The following is an 11,445-nucleotide window of genomic DNA, read 5'->3' on the forward strand; positions in this document are numbered from 1 at the left end:
GGTTGTGAGTGAGGGGTGTGGGGCGGAGGCGAGAGAAAGCACTTACACCACACCATGGCACATGAGTCAAGTCTATTAGGCTATTAAAATTGACATTTTAGAACAGATCGCAGGAGGCATTGTAAGACCTTTTGAACAAGTACCAAATCAAGGATCAAAGTGGGTTGTCATGACCGCAGTATATATATATGGGGTAAGATGCAAATGTCATAGGAATGCAAATTCTTTTTTTTTTTTAAATCAGACTGACTGACGCCTTTATCTACAATACAAAGTACAGCAATACCAAGTCCTTTCTAAATGGATCACTTGCGGCAAAACCAAAAGTTCTACGTGCTCAAGGATAAATAGTTCTCTATGAATCATACATTTTACAATCCACGTTCTTGAGAACCTATCGCTGAGGGAAGAGTCGAGCGCCACTATTAGATGCCACTATGAGCACTACTCTGCAGTCAGGAAATATACATCAACTGCCCAAAGAGATGATTTATCTCAGAACCGCTGTTTTGAGAGAGGCCTGACCTGAACTTAAGACCTCGCATTAACAGACGTCCGTTAGCCAGGCACAGTTGGTAGAGCTCTTTCCTGCCTCCGAGTGAGAAAGTTGGAGGATTCAAGCCCCATGTCGGGAATTTGGAAACAAACATTGCTGGGGAATCCACAAGCACTGCTGGGGAATCCACTGCCTTGTTAGGCGTGTCGTCGCAAGGAGGAGACTTTAAACAGAGGTCCTGTCTGCCTGTTCAGGTGGACGTGAAAGTACAATCCGAAGAGAGACGCGAGTCTTCTCAACAACAGATTGCATTTGTGTAGCGCCTGATGAACATCTGGGACGTTCTTTCTCATCACGTGCCTGAGCAGAACGCAAGGTTTTCTTAGAACTAATAAATGCTCCATTAAACGGGAAACATTTTCTAAATAATGCAGGTGAACACCGGCATATGGAAAGACATCCAATCATCGCAGGTTTAAAAATATCCAGACATTCATCTGTGACATAAATTCTGCTTAGTACAGCATTTATTTACATAACAAAATAGCAGGTTGCAGTTGTATTTCTGCGTATCCATTTGGAGACGACACAAGTGGTTGCTGCGAAATAATCTCACCATTACACTAATGGTCAGGATGCACATCATTTGATGTTATTTGATTCCTCAGGAAAACCTCTGTGAATTTGCTGGTTAAAAGCAAATATTTCCATTGTATCTTTAATTTAATCTTTAATTGCGTTGCTGGCTGTTGGGATTTTCCTGGCACATCTGCACACACCGTCATTGTACGTCAAAGTAATTCACCACATAAAACACATATGACCGAAAAAGGAAATCAGAAGCTGAGCCTCCAAAAGTGGTTTGGTAGTGCATCTGTCTCAGGCTCAGAAGTTTTGTGGCATATTGTTTGTGCAAATCATGTTCACCTATGAATACACACTCACTACACTTTACAATTCCATCTGAAGCTCTTCGAGACATTTTAATGTTCCAGTTCCTACAACAAGTGCCTCACCAACGATACTGCTGCGACCTAACTCACTGAGACCATCCAATAGGAGATTGTGAACTAGAAGCGTGGATAGACTTCCAAATGCTCGAGCTCTAGAAAAACGTGGTCAGCTGTGACCAGTCATATCAGCCTCCATTTGCCTAACGCTTTGCGATGCCTGTGAATCGAAACCAGGTCTCTCGCTCGCGAGGCGAGTGCTCTAACCACTAAGGTGCAGAATGTCACAGTGCCCTACATTGGCACTTGGAATTCATATAGTCAATATAGTCTCTACTGACAATCCAATGCAGTCTGGGGGTATACTGCCTTCTCCTTCTCCGACGTCCCATTTACCCTGTTCAAGTAAACCTTAAGGTTTAAGGATTTCTCCTGATGTCTTGATCAAATAAAATTTCAGAGCTGCCTGTGGGACGCTGATACATGCAAACTGGCTGCTACGTTTGCCTACAAAACAGTCACTCCAACTTTACTCTGTATCCTGTGAAATGCTTTGAGGTATCCTCCTGTGGTGAAAGGCATGACATCAAGTGCAAGGATAATTTATTGATCTGCTCACCGTACAAAGAGCTGCATGGCTCAGGTCAGAATGCAGAGGGTGGAGTTTTCACAGTGGATCAGGCCTCGAGTGCCTTACTGCCCCGGCTAAATAACACTCTCTCGAATGGAAACTAGGCGTTCACAAGTCATTGCTTGCTTGCTGTTTGTCAGCACACGCTTGAATTAAAACCGTGTTGCTGCTGAACCCACTATCCCTCAGCTGCAGAGCTACTTCAAAGCAAACTTTTATTTCATTTAAATCCTGTTTCATAACAAAACTAAGGGGCCTCAAAAGAAAACCACAACAATATTATTATTGTAGAACTACATTATACAGTACATTATATCATAGATTAATGACTGTGCTATATTATAATGTGTGAATATATATAAATATATATATATGACTCCACTACTAAGGCATTACACATCTTGACATTAAGGAGGATATTATTTAACTTGGAAAGCCTGGTTTAGTACATGAGATCCTTATAAAATATTCAGCGAAATCAGATTTTTTTAAAAAAAATGAGGATATTTCTCAGTGGTGTTGCATTGCGTCTACTCCTCCGTGTGCATACACCACAGGATTGTGACAGAACGGTCTTGCAAGTCTTTTCAAATTGAGTTACAGCTGAACGGTTAAGGATCAGGGTGATTAGGCAACACCAAGATTCACTTTTGAAAGCTTACGGATTCTCCTGGCAAGGAAAAAAGACTGAAAAAAACATAGGAAATGATCATCAGTTCTAAGGGGAAAACTCTAGATTTTTAATAGATGTCAATTTCAAACTTACTGCATCGCTTAAAGCTCACACTTGAACCACGGCAAATCCAACTACTTTAGAAACAAATAACTTTCTTTCTTTTAAAAAAAAGCACAAGTAATGCATTACACAAAACAATTGGCACCTGTTGCATTTGTGGTTAAACACCACTTTTGTCTGGAATCAATTTATAGTCACTGTTAGTGCTACACCGGCTATTTTAAGCCCTGCACTGAAGTGCTTTTGCTCTCAAGCATACAACACATGATAGGTTCTGACAACAGAAAATACTCGGCCCTCTTAAGTGCTGCGGTGAATAATTTAAATCCAAGAAACTAAATAGCCAGAAACCACGAATATGTTTAACTGAATACAGTAACCTACTTCATGTTTGGGTACTGACACGTTACTTCTAAGAACTCTGCACTTCCCCATGTTATTTCCATGCACCACCGTTTGCTGCAACAGATCATCCTATTTTATGTTCCTGCAGTATTTAATTCCCAGCACTGCAGACGCTGTGACAAATTAATCAAACTTCCCGACGCCTGTCCAGCTAGGATCACTCTCCCCAATAGGGCTTTGGCTCTTAAGAGTTAACAGAAGCTGAGTAGGAATAAGTCTTGGTTTCAGTGACTGGTCTGTCTCCCCAAGATGATCTGCCATTAACACTTTCACCTCTGAGACATAGTGTTATGAATTCAAGTGTCACTTTCGGACTTGGAGCTCCCAGCGTAGGTTCAACTAGCGGCTCATGAGCAACAATGGCATTATATCAAATTCAAATATGATTATTATAAGTAAAATACATGAATATAATAGCGATGAATCCACAAACGTTTCACAATTTCACATTGCCATTAATGAGGTTTGGATCGAGGACATTTACCAACTTAACTTTAATTATGTTAAGTACATTCATCGTTATTCTGTCAGAACACCAGCCTTCCAGGATCAAGTTTTTTTTAAATATATAATTCACACAGTGCTCTAGACTCAATTATCCTCACTAATAACTCATTTCAAATGTCAATTATCATCTGCGCAAATAAAAGAAAAGTCCCGGTGTCCATCTGAAACTCGATTTCTCAATAGAACAATTAATTGTTTGACCGCTTCAACCAATTCAAAACATGTTGTTGATAAATATTTTATGTTTATACTAAGTATAACTTTTACTATCAGCAAGCAAAGGGAACCAAGGAGGATGTTTACTGAAACTTGTTTTCAATTAGTTTTAAGTGCTTTACAAGATGTTATTGATAATAAACGTATGTAAAGCGCATTACTCAATTGTTATTGAGTGAATGACAACTACTGCGGCAAACATTAAAGGCATAACAACAGCAATCCTTGCATTTGATACAGCGCCTTATCACGTCTTCGACACGTCTCAAAACGCTTCACGGAATATGCTGCAAAGTGAATTGACTGTATATTGTGTGGATGAAAGTGCCGGTGCGCGCCTGTGCCGGTGCGCGCCTGTGCCGGTGCGCGCCTGTGCCGGTGCGCGCCTGTGCCGGTGCGCGCCTGTGCCGGTGCGCGCCTCTGCCGGTGCGCGCCTCTGCCGGTGCGCGCGCCTGTGCCGGTGCGCGCGCCTGTGCCGGTGCGCGCGCCTGTGCCGGTGTGCGCCTGTGCCGGTGCGCGCCTCTGCCGGTGCGCGCCTCTGCCGGTGCGCGCCTCTGCCGGTGCGCGCCTCTGCCGGTGCGCGCCTGTGCCGGTGTGCGCCTGTGCCGGTGTGCGCGCCTGTGCCGGTGTGCGCGCCTGTGCCGGTGCGCGCCTGTGCCGGTGCGCGCCTGTGCCGGTGCGCGCCTGTGCCGGTGCGCGCCTGTGCCGGTGCGCGCCTGTGCCGGTGTGCGCGCCTGTGCCGGTGCGCGCCTGTGCCGGTGTGCGCGCCTGTGCCGGTGTGCGCGCCTGTGCCGGTGCGCGCCTGTGCCGGTGCGCGCCTGTGCCGGTGTGCGCGCCTGTGCCGGTGCGCGCCTGTGCCGGTGCGCGCCTGTGCCGGTGCGCGCCTGTGCCGGTGCGCGCGCCTGTGCCGGTGCGCGCCTGTGCCGGTGCGCGCGCCTGTGCCGGTGTGCGCGCCTGTGCCGGTGTGCGCGCCTGTGCCGGTGCGCGCCTGTGCCGGTGCGCGCCTGTGCCGGTGTCCTGGGGAAAGGCCACGCTGGGACAGGGTAGCTCCTTGCAGTTGGGAATCACTAATCCCAGTTGTAATTATTCTTCCTGATGTTGGAGGATGGAAGGTTCTCCCCCGCCCTGCCACCCCCACCCCCCCCCCCCCACCCCCACCCCCCCCCACCCCCCGACAGCTTGTGTTTGCTCACTTACCTCGAGCAGAGAGAGAGTGAGCGGTGTCTCAGAGAGAGTTACTTTGCTAAAGTGACGAAGACTCACTTTTACCCAAATGTCTCTTTTTTTGCTGAAACTCTTGAGGTTTCCTGTTAGAGCCTGCAGCAGCCTTTGCTGCTCTGCGGTCGGGGGGGGGGGGGGGGGGGGGACCCCTTAACCCACCGAACGCAACGTCTCTGGTTATTTTGCGTCAACTTGAAATACAACAGGATACACGTCTAGATAACTGCACCCTGCCTTGGTCGGACACGACAATATCTATTTCTGTGCCACTTACTGTTCCGGACTAAACTCTCTCCTCCCCTCCCTCTCCACACACGACAGTTTCCTCTATTCAAGTCTGTGGCAAGTCATCAGGGAGGATGAGCCAACGAGTAACGGGGAGCCAGTGAGCAACAGACATTTCCTAGGTGCGGCCATATCTAGCGGCCAGCCCCGTACGGCACCAATCGCAGGGCTGCGAGGCAAACCCTGGGTTGTCCCACCACATCCTGAGCAAATATAACAGGCCACTGTAGTCAACCTATCAGGCAGCACGCACAGGGTAAAGTGCTCGTAACTGGACCCAAAAAAAATCCAGCTTCAAGGCTCGTCACATCGCAGACATCAACCAACTTAACCTCTTACTGGATTGTTTTCCTGTGTGTGACTGTCCGCTCTTGTTTTCCAGGAAGGAGCCCTTTCGAATTGCTCCTGAAGACCTTCCCTTTTTGATCGCGCTGACTTACGATCACATCCTACCCCCTCCCTCCCTCCCCCCCCCCCCCCCCGACCCCCATCTCCCGGCTCGGTGTCAGATTCTGCCACCGTCTAGCGCTCCGGGAGGCTACCCGTCTGCTATCTGTATGCCCGCACTTCCAAGAAAGAAGATTGTTCTTAAAATACCTGGGGAAGTGCGCTATTCAGCACGGATGGCACGTGCAAAGAGCTGCGGAACGGTAGAGAAATGGAACAAAAAAGCAATTGTACCAATAACCAACGACAAATTCCATTTACACAGCGCTTTCACATCTGGAGGACCCAGTCGAGGGTTTACACCGAAGCTGGGGTTGGATTCGGGAGGGCTGGGGGCCAACAAGGGAGTGGGGGCGGCGGTGGAGTGGGGGGCGGCGGTGGTGCGGGGGGGGTGAAGGCACGGTTGGTCAAAGAAGGTCTTGAGACAGACCTTCAAGGAGGCGAGGGAAAGGGCGAGGGGATGGGATTCCAGGTTGGAGTTTCAGAGAAAGGGACACAAAGTTTTGAAAGTCCAACCGCTGACTGTGGGGCGGGAAGGCTGGGGATGCAGAATGTGGTGTGGGGGTGGGGTGGTGGGGTGGTGGGGTGGAACATAGCCTTTGGTATGCACTGGGAGTTTTCTTTTTAAGTTCGGAGGCTCCTCCAATGGCTTACCGTATTTCATGTTATAATGCTGCTGATCAAGTGATGTGTACAGGTAAGCCAAACGCTAGATTACAAAATCTATTCTTGCACCAGGGTCCCTGGGGGGGGGGGGGGTTTCACGCCACTGAGGGGATGTGAGGCAGGCCAGTGCCTGCCGAACAGAGGGGAGCTGGCGGGTTGGTAGGGTTAGGTCAGGGTATTAATGGATATGAGGCAAGGGTGGGTAACTGGACTTGAGGCACAGATCAGTCCATGATCGTATAGAAGGGCGCAACAGGCTCGAGGAGCTGAATCGCCTCCTCCTGTTTCTATGGTTTTAGGTCACAGAGGTACAGTAGTGGAAGTCTGTGGAGGGATTTAAAAGTGAACCCAATCCTTTGGGGGCGGGGAGCCAGTGGAGCCAGGTGAGCGTACGGGTGATGGGAGTTGATAGGCTTGTAGGAGAGGACCGAGTTTGTGGACTCGTGGGTTACAAAGAACGTTGCAACCACGGAGAGGGTACAGGAGATTCACTCGGATAATATCAGGGATGAGGGGTTCAAGTCATGTCAAGCATGATCCCATTCTCACCTGAAGAAGAATGCATGCTATCAGGGTTCACTTTCTTTATCGTGGGTGAGCATCCTGGTATGTGTCTAAGGAGAACTGCAGTGTTAAGTTGGTCACCTTTGCTGACCCCCTTGCTCCCCATTGGCGGGACATCATTTTGAAGTGCTCTGAAAGGCGTTCTACATAAATACAAGTTGTGCTACACTGCTATGAACAAATGGATTCTCTTGAGTTTTCTAGCCGGAGAACATTAATAAATAAGGTGATGCTCTCAGAATGTTGAGATGTTTATAAAAGCTGTCGAGAAGCTGTCGAGAAGCAGGCTTGGCAGTTTCCTCCAATGGCATTCACTTCTGAGAACTGTACAATATAACTCATCAGGCTCTTGAATCGGGGAACAAAACAAAAGCTGGGGATGGTCCCTGCCAAGTTTTACTTGTGTGAGTAGCTATTTCATAATGAAGAAAAACACCGCATCACAAGACCTGTCTGAAATAAAGAAGCCAGGCTCCTGTGCACGTCTCTTTGTCAGCCTGTTCTATCTTAATTCTTGCAGTTGAACCTATTCATTATGATTATATGGACCTGCTCCAAGGTTACGTGCTTGGCAATGGAATAGCGGAATTGAGTCGTACCTCTGCGGTGGTCTCAGTACCTGAGCCAGGAGGCTCCACAGTACTCCAAGGCACTGCTGGTAACAGATCAGTCAGTGTGGCTTGTCGGCAGGACCCAGGGAGTGGGGAACCTTCTGCCTGGGCCCCTCCAAGCCAAAGCCCTAATGGGGAAGCTTGCCAAACAGTGCTCTCAATGGCAAGCTACGTGGTTTTAGTTGGTTGAACTTCAGCAGTACTCAATGCAAACCCATTCCCCTTCAAAACTGCTGTCATCGTCACTTCCTCCTAAAAAGACACCCTTGATTTGTGAAACTTCACTCACTTCCTGCTTATCTCAAACCTGACCCTACTTTCTTAAGTCCTGGAGCATGTAGTTTCCACCCAACTTTACTCCTGCCTTTCCAAGGATCCCATACGCTTCTTTTTTTTAAAAAAAAACCAGCTTTATCAACTTATCCTGCCACCTTCAAAGATGTGTGACTGTGAACCTCCAAGTCTCTCTGTTCCTGCACCCTCTTTAAAATTGTACCGTATCGTTTATATTGACTCTCCTCATTCTTCTTCTTCCGAAATGCATCACTTCACACTTCTCTGCATTAAATTTTATCTGCCCATTTCACCAGTCAGTCTATGTCCTTCTGCAATCTACTCCTGTCCTCCTCACTATTTAACATGTTTTTAAGTTTTGTGTCATCTGCAAACTTAAAAATTGTTATATTATCAAAAAGAGTAGTGGTCCTGATACTAACTCCGGGGAAAACCACCGTATAACTTAAATCCAGTCTGACAAAATAACCATTCACCACTACTCTCTGCTCTCCGTCTCCATCCAATTTCATATCCATGCTGCCACTGTTCCTTTAATCCCACGGACTTCAATTGACCCTAAATTTATTAATTTAAGGTGCGTTAAATTAAACCAAGGTAAACGATGAATCACGAAAATGGTATGTCACTTGTCAGCTAGAACAATCCATCTAAATCAAGAGTAAAATGTACTCCAGAACATGTAAAGCATATGAAAATAAACTTAACACTGCTGAAGGTTATTTCTGATCACTGAAATGCGTAACCACTGGCATGCAGTTGTTTTTAATAACATTTGAATGCATCGTTCCAAAAAGATCAGCCTGCTGAATCAAACTCATAAGACTTCAGAGAAAACAATTTGTCAGTGAATAAACATTAAATAAACCATATTTCAGTCGGTGCTGAAAGAACAGCTCCCGACTGCCAGAAGGTCCAGACGAGGAAATATACAGAACCATTGAATATATATATTTAAAACGTTTCACTCGAATACAAGGCTCCCTGTCTCTGCAAACCTTCGCTCAGCACCAGCCCCATTCATGTCCCCTGTGCTGTCAATCTGCCATCGGTGGTTGGACTTTCAGCCTATGCGCCACCACTCTCTGGAACTCTTTCCCACTACGTCGCTCCCTCCCTCACTTTGTTCAAGGTCCATCTCCAGACCTACCTCTGTTGGTCATCTTTACCCTCCCCGCCCTCCTCGGCTCCCACCCGCAGCTATGCAAATGTAAATCTGTATCACAGAACTAACCCGAACCAACATCCCACCGTGCCAAATAATGTGAATATGTTAACCCGAGTCTAAATATCACGAAACAAGTCATTGTCAAAATTGCAACACCTAATTAATTAAATGTAGATTGGTTTGGAATACCCGGCTACCGGTGAAGATCAAAAAAATCAGCATCAGTCATTCATTTCAAAGCAAATGATAAATTTCCTGATTTGTGCAAACAACCCGTGCGTTCTGCTGGGTTTAATATCAGGTTAATCTCGCTGCTACTCGGACCTTGGAGTAGCTCGGACATTGAGATGAGATGTTCAACGTGGCAAAACCTGGGAAGCGACTGCAAGGAGGGGGGGGGGGTGGCACCTGGAGACAGAGTTGGATTTACACAGTCTATTTGTCAAAAACTCTGACATGAGCACCAGGATTACTGGCGTTGAGTAAGCCTGGCCTTGAACGTTCAATAAAGTGGAAGAATTACCGCAAATACCCCAGTATTTCTCTGATCAAAGACTCCTGCGGGGAATACGTTTAGACATTCGCGGCTTAAAAGTTTGCGCTTTAACATCAGTATGCAAAATCTCGAAGTACAACACCTTATCTTTTGTCAATTATGCCTTTCACAGGTTCTGAGAATTATACGAGAAGGGTGATGTGGTCTTTTTCTTCTCGGCGCAATGTCTTCGGGAAGAGTCTGATGCGTGCTGTCAAGCAACAAGGGAACGTTTGATAAAGCTGCTTTGAAATCAATTTCTATGATGTAAGTGGGAGGAGAAGAAAGGGTGCAGAGAGAGAAAGAGATAGAGGAAGGCAGGGCAACCACAGTAAATAAAAAGTGCAGCACGACACAAATACAGAACATAAAAGAAAAAAAAAAAGACTGTGGAAAAAGAACCGGTGACACAATGAACGATCGCACGACAATGAAGTTTTGAGAGCGCTCATCTTACACTTGCGTTTCATTTGTCGATTAAAGCTCTACGATCCGACCCTTCTTTACTCCTGTAGTTTTACTGAACAGCTCACTCTCCTTATTGCAGGAAATGTATTTCAGAGATTAAAATGCTGTTGGTAACTCATCTGAATTCAGAGGTCACAGCAGCTCCATTTTTGAAGCGTCTCCAGTTCACCCGCTGTACCTGTTGTTCTATCGCATCAATTAGATGAACAGCTTCAGTTCCCGTTGCCAATATTAACAAAAAAAATCCCAAACGAACAATATTGAAACCAAATAAGAGCAGATGGCACTGACATGTTTATGAATAAACTGCGCCTAATAGAATCACGGTGCAGCAAAAATTGAGAGTGTAGCAAGGAATACACCGGGGAATCCTAGGAGTACTACTAAACTAACAAGAGTTATTTAGATTATTGTAATACCACAACAGTATTTTGCCTAGTTTTACCAGATGAATGTAATGCTTTGAGCTGTTTCTAATAAAACTAGGCATTTACTGACTTTCAAAGGATATCTGTGTTTTGTTTTCACAACTAAAGAATGATTTCGTAAATAATCTTAGTTGAAGAGTAACGCGGCATGGCTTTCGTTTCAAAAGTTTTTAAAACATTGAAAACGTTTTAGGATTTATCAACCGACGAGTGAAGCGTCCCATTCCCGGTGGGAAGTCGGGGGGGAAGGCTTATCTGTATAACCCGTATTCACAAACTTACTGCATGGTTGTTAAATTTGCTGGTTTCCCAAATAGAGGGAGCTACCCAGTCAGCACAAGAAGCAGGAAGAGTATCACATGTTGGCACAAGTTCAGAGTGTGTCCACATTACAACCGAACCCGCAGTATAGTAGTTGGAGCTCACAAAAAACCTTTAAAATCATTGCATGGATCTGTGATTGCTGACATTGCTGGATCCTGCACTTTTATTACACGAGCCAAGTTCAGATCACTGGCACACTGTATGGTGTGAAACATCTAAAAGGACTTTGTTTAAAATGCTCGGAATGAAGCCTTCTGAACAAACAGTCCACAACAATTTGTTTAAGATGAATAATGTACAATGTAGATATATTTTTAATTCATCTAACTATCAATATGCTCATTGAGAAGGCAGTATATGGAGGATTCCATAAATTTTGCGGGAGTGTTTTTGCTTTAGCTGCCAACGTCATAACTTATACTACCAAGTTTTGGCACAAGTACAAAACTATGACTGATAATGAATGCATTATAGTCAAGAAAAGAGACGACGA

Source organism: Callorhinchus milii, unplaced genomic scaffold (assembly GCF_018977255.1).
Source record: "Callorhinchus milii isolate IMCB2004 unplaced genomic scaffold, IMCB_Cmil_1.0 Scaffold25, whole genome shotgun sequence".
NCBI lineage: Eukaryota > Metazoa > Chordata > Chondrichthyes > Chimaeriformes > Callorhinchidae > Callorhinchus > Callorhinchus milii.